Source organism: Vicugna pacos, chromosome 4 (assembly GCF_048564905.1).
Source record: "Vicugna pacos chromosome 4, VicPac4, whole genome shotgun sequence".
In the NCBI taxonomy this organism is placed as follows: Eukaryota; Metazoa; Chordata; class Mammalia; order Artiodactyla; family Camelidae; genus Vicugna; species Vicugna pacos.
This window is the reverse complement of record NC_132990.1, coordinates 70,204,304-70,218,577: the sequence shown is the minus strand read 5'-3', so window position 1 is coordinate 70,218,577 and position 14,274 is coordinate 70,204,304. Positions and strand designations below refer to the sequence as shown.

Genomic DNA, 14,274 nt, shown 5'->3' with positions numbered 1-14,274 from the left:
GAGGCCCGTGGCATGTGCAAAACCGCTTCCTAAGAATGACGTCAGCAGGAAAAAAAAGAGAGAGAGAGATAAAAATGCAGAAACCAGGACTATTTTTACCTCCCCAAATCACAGGCCAGACGGGAGAGAAATCCATCAATGCCAGAAACCTGGCTGGGCCTTCGCACAAGATCTATTATTTCACACCTTAAATTAACGCATCTCAAAGCAATTTGCAAATGTTCATCAATTTGCAGAACACACTGGGAAGGGAGAGAAATACCTTTTCCTTTCAACACCAAAGGACACTCTCAGGGGCACCACACCCCCCAAACCACACAGGTCTTCACACACAACATTCCTTTCAAGTACAACGTAGTATAAATTGTGATATAAATGGAAATGAACAAGGAAGAGAGAGAGCATGGGACTGAAATGGCAAGTGACAAGAAGCCTACGTAGAAATGATGCTGTTGTCAGATACTCAGAACTGAGAGTCAGGCCCCTGGGGGTAACTCTCCATCATCAGGGTCAGAACACTGGGCTCTTCCTGAGGGCAGTGTCCCAGCCTGCTTCCTCCCCACACAAGCCTGGAGGTGCCAACCCGTATTTAATCCGGGATGACTCACCAGGGCCCTCTCCTCTCCACCCTCCAGCTCCCTGGCTTGGTCTGACCCAAGAAGAGGAAGGGAATATTCTTCTTTTTTTGACAATTGTTTTGACACTTCCCTTCTGAAACCAATCTTTGGCAGGGGTAAGAAAAAATGCGAACTGTGGCCCTTTCTATGGGACAGTTCTGGACCTGGGTGTTGGCCATCTGCACCAGAGGGGCAAGGATGGGTGACGAAGGAGGGCAGTGCCTTCAGGAAGACCTCTCCCAGAAGTCTGGAGCCCAGCAAGGAACCCAGCATGTCTTAATCCGCAGCAGGACAAAGGCAGACAGGCCTGGCTTAAAGTGAAGAACTTCAACTCTGGAATCCGAGATGCGAGTTCCAATTCTGCCTTGGCCATTTGCCAGTCTGTGACCCTGCCCAAGTTACTTAACCTCCATCTTCCTCTCAGTAAGATCTGGATAACAAACCTGGACCTTCGCACTGGGCCAGACACATGGCACACGGTGACCACAACTTTCCAGGTTCAGTGAAAAGTCCATGGGCTCTGCTCAGTCAAGCTTGGGTTCAAATCCAGGGACAACCACACATTAGCACATGATCTTCAGCACATTATTTAATCTCTCTGTGCCCTAGTTTCCTCATCTGTAAAATGGGCATCACGATTGTTCCCATTTCGTGGTGCTGGTGTGTGGACTGAGTGAAATAAGGCAACTAAAGCTTTTGGTACTGTGTCTGGGTTGTATCCTACCCTCAATAAATGGTGGTTATTAGTTGTAGGGCTACTTTCATAAAAGTATGTACATCATTTCATCTCTGAGCCTCAGTTATCTTATCTGTAAAATGGGGATAAAAACCCCTCCCTCACACTGAACATTAAAACAGTGTATGTATGTTAAAGCACTCAGCGCCCAGTCTGTGTACCTTCAGAAGGCAAAAACTGGTGCGTGACCTTTCTGAACCTTCATTTCCTTATGCACGGAAAACAAAAAGCCATCCTCTGCAGCCTGACTTTTAGGAGGGTTGTGGTGCCCGGAAGAGTGCCCAGCACACAGTGGGTGCTCCATAAACTTGACTTCCCTTCCCCTTTCCCTGCTCCGTCCTTGCCCGAAGCATCCAGAAGTGCCATCTGACAAAGCCAGGAGCTCTGTTTCTTGACACCTGAACGGCCCTATACCCAGACCAACCTGGGCTGCTGCTTAAGTCTGAGACTTTATTTTGTGGAGGCAGAAACTACTTTTTAGCCATTTCCGAAGCAGACGGGACAGCAGAGGCTGACAAACCACAGGGACCATTTTAAATCCTGGGCCTTTCTTCTGGGAAGTTAGGCAAGAACCTTCCCAAATGTTTGCCCGTGGGGCTCTCTGCCAGGGAGTGACTCATCCATAGCTCCCCACAGGCATATTTTATTTGGGGGTGGGGGACCGAAGGAGGCCTGGCCTTCCTTGCTGGGGGAAGGGGAGGCAGCATTTCCAGCACACCCAGAAGTGTTTCTTTTCATTCTTTTAGGACAAAAAAGAAAAAGAATGTGGGTCTTTTTTGTTTCCTTCCAGGTTTTGTTTGCTAAAAGAAGACGTCCAAAGTTCACTCGGTAGGCTGCTGCGTTGGGAACAGGCGCTTCCAGCCGGCTCCGCATCCCTTTCAATGAAATTCTTCTTCCATTAACGCCACCGTTTTTAAATGTGCCTCCAAGGTTCGCCTGCGCACACACTGAGCTCCTAAGACGACATGTTCCCTTGGAAAGGCAAGCTGAATTCTGACAATCCAGAGGAACTAGGGAGCTCCAGAGTTTCTAAAGTTTGCCTTAAAGCAATTAAGACTTTTGACTGCAGAGATTTTCAACAATTATAAAGCACAAAAGAAACTGTCCGTCAAAACCACAAGGACAGACCTTGGAAGACGGTGTCCCAAGCCTGTTGTGATCGATCTGTTCCTGTCTTGGGGGCTCACACTTGGAGCCCAGGCTCAATACAAACAAGTCAGATGAATATCTATCTACTTAGCAAGGAAGGCAGAAAGAGATCCCCCAGATACAGACAAGTGTCCCCAGACCCGTGGTCTCCCCAGGGTCAGCCCCACCCCAGGCCTGGGGGAACAGGTAAAAAGTCACCAGGGACAGAGAGTGGCAAGAACAGAGTCAGGGAACCCAGAAGAGTATTTAGGAAGACTGAATACAAGTCTTCCAGTGCCAGGCCAATAGGCTCTCAGGCCCACCACAGCCCCAGCTCAGTCTGGAGCCCCATAGAGGGTCTGGCCAGTGGCTCTGCCCAGGCCTGGCTTGGAGGCTGACCCCTTGCCAGGAGCACCTGGGCTATTTGGAACTGATCTCTGGCCTCTCATTCACCAAACAAGGCCCAGCACCCACTGGGTGTCCCCACCAGGCCTGCGTCTCTCCACCAGCTCCCTGGCATGCGGGCCAGCAGCTGGCACATCACGCAGTAGGCTTGGTGGGCGCAAAGGGGGTCCCTCAGCCTCCATAGTAATCATACTCACACACTCTTGTACACAAACTACACACTCACATCCACACAGGCACACTTTTGTGTTCTTGGGCTCGTAAATACGCACACAAGTCACTGTGAACATTCACACGTGCGCGCACGCACATACCCCCAGAATCCACACATACGCGGTCACAAAAATGAGATCCCACATGAAGTGCTTGGCACATAGTAAATACTCAATAAACGGATAAATGGGAGCCATGCCCGCTAGCCTGGCACTCACACCAAACCCCGCGCCCCCGACTCTCCGGTGTGCACACGCACCAACTCAGCCACAGACACGCACGCACACGCCTGCGAACAAACCCCGAGGGACACAGGGACACGCCGCCCACGCACGCTTGGACGCACGGCCCAGGCCATACTCAGACTTGCACGTTCACGCGCGCCCCGACCTCCGAGCACACCCGCCCGCTCTCCCCCGCGGAGCCTCAGGCGCGCGCGCAGGGGCACGCGCACCCCGCTCGGCCCGGGTGTGGGTGACGGCCCCGCGGCCCGGCCCCCGCCCCTTCCCGGTCCGCGCCGGCCCGATCCGGCCGGGCCCCGGCCCCAGGCCACTCACCAGCTCGCGGGCGGGCTCGGCTGCCGGCGGGAGGACCGGCGCGCGGACCGGCGGGCGGCCGGCAGGAGCGGTGGGTCCCACACGAGTTGGCGGCGCCGCGGCCGCACGCTCGTCCGCTGGGTTCCGCCGCCGCCTGCGCGGGCCCGCGCGCGCGCTCCCGCCCCTCCCCGCCGCGGGGCCGCGCCGCCCCCTGCGCTCGTGCGCGCTGCCGCCACGCAGGCTCGGGGGGCGCCTGGGCGGCGCTCTCACTACGCCCAGTTCCCCCCACCCTCCCCAGTCCACTTAGCCGAGGATCCCCTCCCCATTTCAAAGCTGGGGAAACTGAGGCCCATACTCACAGAACGAGTCAGGCGCAGCATCTCTCCTTCTCTGGCTCTGGACACTTAGGATTAGGGTCTGCAGTCAGTCAACCCCGTGGACCCCTCCCATGCATCTTTGGGTTCCCCTCACCTAATATTTCTCCTGTCACAGCCGTGGTCTTATGGAAATCGGCTAATCAACAAGCGCTTATTTTGCACTTGCTGAATGCGGGCTCTGAAGTAGGCTCCAGGGGTATCTCCATGTGATGAAGGCGCTACTCCCTGCAATCAAAGGGCCAGCGTCTCTTCATCTGGAGCTCCCCACTTCCTGTGGACCCCAAGACCAGTATGAGTCATTGCACAGAGGTTTCTGGAAGACCTAAGTTAATGAATGCTTAATGCCCCCTCAAAAAGGAGACAGAGTCTGCATGGGGTTCCAGAGGCAGCCGCTCAGTTCCTTGCTTCACTTCCTAAGAGTGCCCCAACCCCCTCACCCCCACCTAAGGGGACGCTCCTGGCTCAGACAGTTCCTGTTTCCACACTTGCTGCTTCTCCACATACAAAACTGCTGTGTCCACCAGGAGGGCAGGAACCAGAGACTGATGCTGACTCCTTGCCAGCAGCCCAGCTCGGTCTTGTCTGGGCACAGGGAGGTTGCCCATTGGGCCTCGTTTGCCCAGTGAGTGAGCACGTTTCAACTAGCTGTGGTCTAGGACAATAATGAGACCAACTGAACACCTACTGTGTGCCAGACTTGTGGCTGCCCTCTCTGCCTGCCTGGTGCTGTTCAGACTCACAGCCACTCCATGAAGGAGGCTGTATGCTACTTTCATGCCCATTTTACAGATGGAGTAAGTGAGGCCTAGCATCGACGCTTAGGGGAGCAAATTCTTTCGCCTAAAGTCACCTAGCTGGTAAGTGGTTGAGCTAGAAACTAGACTGCAGATTGTCTGGTTCCAGTGCCTGTGTGCCTGACCTAGGAGTCCCCCCTCATGAATGTGAACAGCATCGCTCTGTGCTGCTGATGGGGCAGCAGCCAGTCCCGTGGAGCCAGCCCTTCCACAAACCAATGGCGATGAAATGGATCATTCTGCAAATTGGTTCGCTGTCAGCTGCGGATCTGTTTACAACCTCACCTCACATGATATACCTCACAATAAATGCCAGATAGATTGAAGAGTTAAATACAAGAAATAAACATTGCATAAAATAATAGAAAGAAATAGAAGTTCTGAGACAGTATGTTGCAGTGTTGCTAGCAGATTGGTGATATTGGCTCTATTCCTGCAGCAAACACTCATTCATTCATTCATTTACCTGACGCATATCTCCAAGCACCTTCTATGGGTCAGGTACTGTTCTAGGCACTGGGATACAGTCATGAACAAAACATAGCCCAGACTCTCTTGGGGGAAGAAATTTACCTGGTATGGCAAGGAAAATAGTTTTGGTGGAGAAAATAAAGCAAGGAAGGAGGGGGAGAGCCCAGAGGTGATTTTTCATAGAGGGTGTTGGGGGAAGTCCTCTCTGATGAGGTGACATTTGAACAGAGGACCATCTGAAGGAATGAGGGAAGAGATCTTCTGTGTGCAGGAGAGGCCTCTGAGAACCATCTGGTACACTTCAGAGCAAGAACCTGAAATTCCTCTTTGAAGGAATCTTTGGAAGCAGCACCAGACCCCTGAGAAGAGAAGCAGTGGGGCCCTGCACATATCTGTGTAAGAGTCTACCATTTGCAAAGCCCGTTCCCAGCCTCACAACCCCTGTAACAGGTACTCCCAAAATCTTCATTTGCCAATTAGAAAATGGAGGCTCAGAGAGGTTAAGAAATGCTCCCCAGGTCACACAGCCAGCCTCTATGAGCAGAGATGGGTCTGGCTGCAGGCCAGCTGTTGGCTGCTGCTGAGTGTTAGGGTAATGAAGCCCTGGCCACCCCTTTCCCTCCCTCTGGGACTATAACTCAAGAACAGGAGTGGGTGGGGCATTCGCTGTAGGTTTCTAGATACCGGAGGGTACAGCAGCAAGACTTGGGGGGTGGTAGGATAAGTCATCTCCACCCTGTTTTCCTGGCCTTCCTCTTTCTCATCGCCTACTTCCTTCCCTCTGGCCAGGGCCCAACCCCTGGTGACATGCTGGGGAAAAGCAGGTTAAACTCTGCCCCTCCAAATTCCCTGCACGACCCATACTACCCTGACCAGGGCAGGGGTAGGTAGAGAGAAATGGTACAATGCAACCTGAGCCCCACTCAACTTTGGTTTTTAATGCAAAGGATTTTTTTCTGAGTCCCCATATGAGTCATTGCGTAGAGGTGCTTTGCAAAACGACTCCCAGAATTAGAATCAACATCTCCCCGCACACAGTGCCTGACACTTCCTCCCACGTGGCATCTGTGAATCTGGTCTGGAAGAAAGGCTCTCCGTTAGCCCCCAAGAGTTTCAGGATTAAGCCTGTGTCGTTTCATTATCTCTCTGCATTAGGGGAAGAGAAACTCCTCTTGCTGGGCACCTTCTCCATGCCTGGCTCTGCATGAGACTTTTCATCCTGCCAGCATCCCACGAGATAAGGGTCAGGATTTCTGTTTTACAGACAGAGAAGCTGAGGCTCAGAGAAATAAAGTGATTTGAATGTAGCCAGGATTGGAACCCAGGTTTACCCAGAACCGATATTATTGTCAATATTTAGAGGGATTGGTAGTCAGGGGAGGGGGAGGCACAAAGTACTAGGATCAGACCATGTCTTTGAAGGCCCTTTGTCCAAAATGTCCTCTTGCCAGCTTCCTGATAATGGACATTTGTGGGGGATGGTTTGGTTTCTCCCAAGAATTTTGTTTGCATTTGTCATCCAGGTGTGATTATTAACAACACCATTTTTCACTGCCCAAAGTGTCTTGGTTTAAATGATTAGCTTTAAGGTCACTCTGGTTGTTTGCAGAGGTCTCCCCATTGGGGGATTCAGATTTTACATTACAAAATAGGGGCCTCTTGTCTGCTGGGTTCTTCTCCACATCCTGGTGTCTGTGTATCTGACCGAGGACTTTCACAAGAATTTATGGGGCTTTTCAGGAGCAGCAAACCCAGCTGGCTGGAGAAGGAGTCAGGACTGGCGTTAGGGCTTTCAGGGCTCCCTCCTACCCCAGCTCTGCCCTTCACTCCTGGTGTGACCCTGGGTCAGCTTCTTGACTGGCAAAATGTGACCTTGACCTTCTAGGATTTCCTGTTGCTCAGTGCAATGAACATTTTGGCAGGAAGCATCACTCCCCTCCATGCCATCATGTGGCTCACTTTTAAAAGTAGCAAACATTATTTTTAGCTTGTTTAATTTTGAAAATATTTATTTATTTTTGAATAGATCATACTTGCCCACAGTTCAAAGTTCAAAGGTGCAGAAGGGCATGGGGTGAAAACTTTCCTTTCCACCTTCATCCCTGGGTACCTCCTTTTCCCTGGAGGGAACTGGTGTTGCCAAACACACTCTGTTCCCAGACAATGTGTTTTGTGTGGTTGTGTATATACATATGTATGTATGTATATGTGTTGTATATTTTTTCCTTTTTCACATGTATGATAGCATCCGATCCACATTGCTGTAAACCTTGTGTTTCCTTCACTTCTTAGAGACTACTTCCTATTAATCCATGAAGAGCTATTCCCTTTTTTATTACTGTATAGTGTCCCAAAATATTTGCATTTAACCCACATTTAGCAAGCCACTGCTCTGTGTACTGTCCTAAGCACTGCAGGAGATGACAGAAGTTCCAGCCATGGTCCTCAGGGACTTACAGTCTCACTGGAGGACCAGAAAAACAGACAACAATGGAGAGATGTATTTCTCCAACAGCTCTCAAATTCATTTGTGAGGTCAAAGCTAATTTTTCTTGCTTTCTTTCTTTTTATTCTCAGCTCCAGGGTTGTGCAGGGTCAATGAAAGGGCCCAAACATGGGTTCTTCTGAAACTTGAAAACTCAGCTGTGCAAGTTCAGGCAATCTGCTTCTTCATTCCTGGCCTCAGTTTGCTCATCTGTAAAATGGGGGCAGTCAGCCTCTGTCAGAGGAGGACGGTGGTCACATGAAAGTGTATTTCTGAAAATGCTTGCTGAAGAGTTAAATGCTGCGCTCCTGGGCAGGAAGATCTGGGAAAGCTAAGACGATGCTCTAAGGAACGGTACATTAAGCGCAGGGTGTCAGGGCTTCCTGCCCAGAGGGAAGTATCTTGTAAGCCTTTCATGCTTTGCTGATCCTGCGATAGGGCCTGCTAAACAGTTATCTCCTCCAGCTCTTGGCAGCGACAGTTGCCAACTTCGAGTCTGCTAGAGGTTTGACCTGGTAGACCCCACACCCAGGAGGCCCTGGAATGTGGGAACAACATAAGTTAACTGCCTTCAATTAAGGGACAGCGGGGCGGGGGAGTGGGCTTTGGGGATTGTTACACCAACTCTCGGTTTACAGATGGGACTGGCTCAAGGCCACGCAGCCAGTAAGAGGCAGAGTGCCACCCACTGATGTTACCACATCCCGCTACCTGCCTGCAGTTCCCTCCCTCACCCTCCAGTACATGTGTTTCAGCAAACAGATTCGAATCCTGGCTCGTAATGAGCACCGAGAACTGTGCCATTCACGCGTGTTCTCGTAACTGAGCTCCTCAGCCACGCTTTGAGGCACTAATTGTTGCCCATTTTGCAGATGAGGAAACTGAGATGCAGAGACTACTTATCCTAAACTAACAAAGGAGTGAGGGCTCTGTCAGTCCCCGCTAGGAACACTCAAAACCATTGTGCTCCTGCGTAGGAGGGCTGGCGTTTGTGGCTGCTGAGAGGCACCAGACTTGGAGATGGGGAACTGTGGAAATGTTATTTTGGCCTCTGAAGGATTTTCATAAGCTCACAGAGCACTGGGACTTTGGCCTTGCGTTGCTTTCTGGATGACTGTTCTCTCCTGACATTGAGCTGAGTGAGACTACGTGGTCATGGCTTCCTTTCTCCTCTTCCTGGGGCAGGGGTGGTGATGGATTCGCCTGGGCCTTCTGCAGCGGCCCAGAGCCTGGCACGGGGGAGACACAAGATTCGTGGCGTGACTGGAGGTCCCTACATGCCCAGCACGCTCCAGGCTTCTGCTTACTGTCCCAGCGTCAATGACAAGTGTCGCTTTTCACTCTCAGTGTTGTCCTGGATTGGATAATAAATTATATGGCCATTCTGTTACTCATGTCAAATGAAACAATAACCAGCCAGGTGAATAAATAACCATCAGCGGCCAGGCGGGCACTGAGTTATACACCTGTGTAACCCACACATTGGCTTTGTGACGTGGGTATCGGTTTAGCTGATGAGAAAATTTACAGATGAGAGAATTAACATGGAGAGATTAAACAATCTGTCCAAGACACAAGTTAAGGGGGCATCTGATGAGTCCAGAATTCTGCTTTGAACAGAATGAGTAGGGTCCCCTGCTGGTCATATTTCTCCACCAGGCGTCTAGGTGTCCGCTTAGCTTTGGGGGTCAAATGAGGGCTCCAGTTGCCCTTCCTGAAACTCCCAAAACATCCAGCTAAGATGAGTCTCCTTTCTGGGCCTGAAGCCTCTCCTGTACACCCCATGGGGCTGGCTGCTGACAGACAGCGAAGATGGAGGCAAGGTGTCTTCTGGATTTAAGGCCGATGACACCATCCATCCTTTGATCCCAGATCCCAAACATAAGGGAAGTGCTCTGAAGGAGGGGGCAGGCATTTGGTTCCTGGGTATCTCAGCCCTGCCCCTGGTTTGCTAGGAATGGTTGTAATTTTTCCAGGCATCAGAACATGCCAAGATTGTCATGGGGGCAAGGGGAGGTGGGACCAGGTGGAGACTAGAGGCTGGAGAAGTAGGAGTGGGAGCAAGGAGGAAGAGGGCAGGGGGCAGGGAATAAGAAAAAGTTCGACTGGGTTTCTTTGAGAAGGGGCTTGCACTGCCATTCCCTGCCCCCAGCCCCAAAGCAGCCCTTTGTGCCAGGAGTGGGAGCAGCGAGGGTCTAACCCATCTTTGGGAAAGAAAATCTATCTTCCCTCATTCAGCAATGTTCTCAGGGACTTAGTCCAGGGTAGCCATTGCAGTTTCGGAGTGATTCTCCTGAGATTGGGAATGTGGGTAGAGGGGCACACCAGAGGAAAGACCGTGGTAGTCTGGGGGCTCCAGAACCCCTGAAGATGGAGGCATGTTTGGGTGCTGCTCGGCTCAGAGCTGTAGACTTTGGGTTCTGAGCCGAGGTGCTCAGGCCGACCTGGGCTAGGCAGCATTTGGCCCCACATGTTCTGACTGAAGCCGGTTGCCAAATACCACAACCCAAGCTCTGCAGTCAGCCCCCCAGAGCTGGGCTGGGGCCAAAGGCCTTGGCAGAAACACGGCTTTGGAGCCAATCAGACCAGTCTTCAAAGCCTGGTTTGTATGGCCCTGAACAATACAGCTAACTCACGAACAAGAGCCTCAGTTTCCTCACTGGGAAATTGGAAATGATGATAACTTTCTCACCAGATTGGGATGAGGTGAGGATACCAGGCCAGCATCTGGCTGAAAATAATATCAATATCAACAGTTCACCAGGCTCAGAACCGAGCACTTTACAATTGTCATTTCGTTTAATCATCGTCAGCCACCGAGCTGGGTACCAGGGTTACCTCCCTTTGCAGTACCCATTCTGCTGGGTATTTGCCTCAGTTTCTCTGCCTGGCAAAAAGTCTCAGAGAGGTAAAGTGACTTGCTCAAGGTCACACAGTGGGGAAATAGTGAAGCTTGAATTTATAAGAGATACGCAGATACATCTCACAGGCACAGCCTTTACTAAAACCAAAACCAAACCAAACCAAAACAAAAAACCAACACTGATTTGTAGCGTCTGCCAATTTCCATGGTGTAAAGTACTCCCAGAACAGCTGATTTAAAACTGTCAACAACTGCCCTGAGATTCCCAAATATTTAACAACCTGCTCTTATTTAACAGTCAGCTCTCATCAGCCAGCGCAAACCAGCTCTCGAACATCACTGGGTCCTTGTATCCCTCACTTAGGCCCTGTAAAGGGGTGGCCTGGGTCTTGGTGCTTTAAAATTCCATTTTTCTTTGCTAGGGAAGGAGGAAGGCAGCCAGCTTGTACTAAGAACCCACTGTGTGCACCAGGAACTATGCCTCTGCATCCAAACCTAGAACCTCCTTTAATCTTTACATCACCCCTTTGATGAAGGTATTATGAGCCCCATTTAATGGATGAGACAACTGAGGCTCAAAAAGGTAACATCCACTGTCCAAGATCACCCAGAAAGTAAGCGGCAGAGTCAGGATTCAAACCATCCCTCTGGCAAGACTCTTCCCACTGAAGCAGGCTGCATCTTTGGAGCTCTGGGTCTGACATGAGCAAGTCCTGGCCCCCTCAGTTTCCCCATCTGTAAGGAGTTGGAGAAATCAATTTCTAACCATCCTTTCTGGTCTAAGTGAGTCATAATTCTAAGATTCCCAGAGTATAGTGGGGTGGGGTGGGGTGGGGTCTTACATCAATGGAATGAATAAATCCCTAAAGGGAAGAATTTTGCATATTAACCAGGGAGAGGTGTGCTGGAAGGGCTGGATTCCAACTGTGCCTGGGACGTGCGTACTTGGAGGTAGTGTGGTGCTGCAGAACCAACCTGGATTTGAGCCCCAGCCCTTCCTCCACTTCCTGGCTGTGTGACCTTGGGCCATAGCGTCACCTCTCTGGTTGTATTTGGTCCTGCTAGTAGTCTTCCCTGCTGTTCTGGAAGCCTAAGGGGCAATGAAGGGTCCCTGATGTGGAAGGTTTTACACCAGGTAGATGTGGCGAAGGTCCTCTACCATTACAATCTTTTCCTTTCCTTTCCCAGCCCTCATCTTCCCAAGTGGGTTTAGCAAAAGCCAACGCGCTTTTCTCCCTTGCCTGGAAGCCCAGAGCAGCTGAAAGGGGATGGGAAGGCCTGAGGTTTCTGTTTCCAGCGAAGGCAGAAGCCAAGTACCCCCCTCTCACTCCCCCACCCGTCTGGGCCCACCTCCCTCTGGCCTGCACCGGCTGGTTGGTCTTCTCAGATTTCTGAGAGCCTGTGTTCCCAGAGGAGGCATTAAGGATGGAGGAATGCAGACCCGGGTGTGCCGCGTTGAGGGGCTGTGCAGAGAAGCAGTCTGGGGGAGAGCCCCCCCATCCCTCCAGCTGCATCCCAGCCCAGCCCCCACTGGAGAGGAAAAGAAAGGAAGCGGAAAGGACCAATCGGGCAGGCTCTCGGAGGAGTTCCGGCACTCTGGGTTCAGGATTCTTGTGTGGGGAGGGGTGGCGAGTCAGACCACTTGGAGAATATGAAGGCACTGGTGAGTCTGGGGGTTCGAGACGACCGTGGACAGGGTCCCAATGCGTGGGCGCTGTCGCTGAAGATGGAAGGAGATGGATATTTACTGAGCAGTGATTGTTTTCTGAGCATCGGAAAGCTCTTTACCTGCCTAACCCAGCTGTAATTGGGCCTTCCTGCCCTCAGTCCAAGAGCAGGCTCAGCAGGGAGTCTCATCCAAGAAGAAAATGAAGCAACCAGCCAGCAAGCAAATGCATGAGATTAAAAAAAAAAATCATCCAACCCAAATCCAATTCCCAAACCGCTGCAAAGCAGAGCAGCTCTTTATTGAAGTTCTTCTGGAACACTGGCAAGGGGAACTAAACTAATCAGCACGTCCTGCAGGAAAACTTCCTAAAGCCAGCGCGAGACCTCACGCCCTCTTCTCACAGTGCCTGTTCCCACCTCTCCCCTCTCTGTAGCTCCTTCTCAATTTCAGCATCTCCCCTCATCACCAGGGGGTCCTAGATTCTGGTTTCCTCAGGACAGCCCTGACTTGTAGTTGTTTATTACTCGAAGTGCCCCTTTGCATGCTCAAAAGTGTCCTGGGAGAGCAGTAAAGGATGCAGCCTCCCTCCCCGCTCCCCACTGACCTCCAGCTTCAGCAAAGGCCCTGCAGCTGAGCAGACTTGCAAGCAAAGGACACCATAAGAAGGTGAGAGAGGGAGCAAGACTCTTACCGCTTTTATTGTCTTGACCAGCCCCCCAGAATTTTCTCGTTTATTCCATACAATATTGACATCATAATCAAGTCCTCATTCTAGAGATGAGGAAATGAAGGCCCAGAGCTTAACACTGGCTCCAAGTCAAAGGTCCAATACATCTCAAAGTTGAGACTCAAACTTGGCTCTGCCCGAGTCCAAATCCCTTGTGTTTCCCAGGAGGCCAGACAGCATGACTGGTCAGGGAGGATCAGCTTGGCTTCCTCATGCTGGATCTGGAGACCCTAGGGCCCAGAGAGGATTTGTGCTTTACTCAAGATCACACAGTACGTAAGCATCAGAGCTTGTGCTAGAACCAGGCCCCTTATTCCCAAAGCATCCCTGAGTTTTTCCTGAGCAAACGGATAATCTCGGTGTTACGCTGGGGCTGGAGTGGAAGCCAGGAGAGCCCAGGTCACTGGTGTCTCCATCTCCCACTATGTTGGTCCCAACTGTACAATTGAGTATCTGCCTCAGTTTCTTTGTCCAACCGACTCTCTAGGGCCCCTTGACTGAGCCTCTTCTCCTGGCCCACCTTTGTTGGACTCTCTTCCAGGAGAATGGAGCTAGACACCAAGCAACCCTGCCGCCCCCAGTAGCTGTCATGGGCCTGGGATGGGAGTAGTGTCAGGACCCTGGAAACTCTCACTTCAGTGCCTATTTGTCAGGGTCACTGGTGAGGAATGCCACATCAGAAGTGTCCTAACAGTGTCACTCAAACTCAGCTTGATATTCAAGACCCTTTCTTCTCCCTGCCCCACCCTGTATGCATCTTATACAGTTCTAAGCATGCCCCACTTTTTCTGATCATCAGGACTCAGCACACGCTGTTCCCTCTGCCTGGAGAGCCCTTTTTCTCCCACCTGTCTGAAGAACTCTTATTCATCCTTCAAGACCCAAATCAAATGCCCCTTTCCAAGATATTCATAATCACACTGATGGGTCTTATGGATTGTTTACAGCCGGTGTCTCTTCTGATTGGTCAGTGACTGTGACCAGCAGGTTGTTAAATATGTAGATTCTCCCCTGTGAAGTCTTTCCTGACCCTATGTAGTCTCTCCTTACCATCTCCTGGCGGGTCTTGTGCATCCCTCTGCTGCAGCCCTTATCCCAGTAGCTGGCTTGGTTCTGAAGTGCAGGGACCGTGACTGGTCCATCATGGTTATCTCCCCTGGGCCACACTAGTGCCCAGGCTGGTGTGCCAGCACTTTGGGCACAGGGTCTGCTCCTGGGAAGTGACAGCCAGGAGCTGGAGGAGCACTCGGAAG

General features: G+C 51.3%; 1 protein-coding gene across 1 annotated transcript in view; it reads right to left on the bottom strand.

Moving 5' to 3' along the window:
* Positions 1 to 3,805, bottom strand: part of NEK6 (NIMA related kinase 6) — an 82,350-nt gene extending 78,545 nt beyond the window's left edge. Inside the window, exon 1 of the mRNA XM_072960100.1 lies at positions 3,657 to 3,805. The gene's annotated coding sequence lies outside the window, so the exon portion shown is untranslated. The remainder of the gene's footprint in view (positions 1 to 3,656) is intronic.
* Positions 3,806 to 14,274: the final 10,469 nt, after the last annotated feature.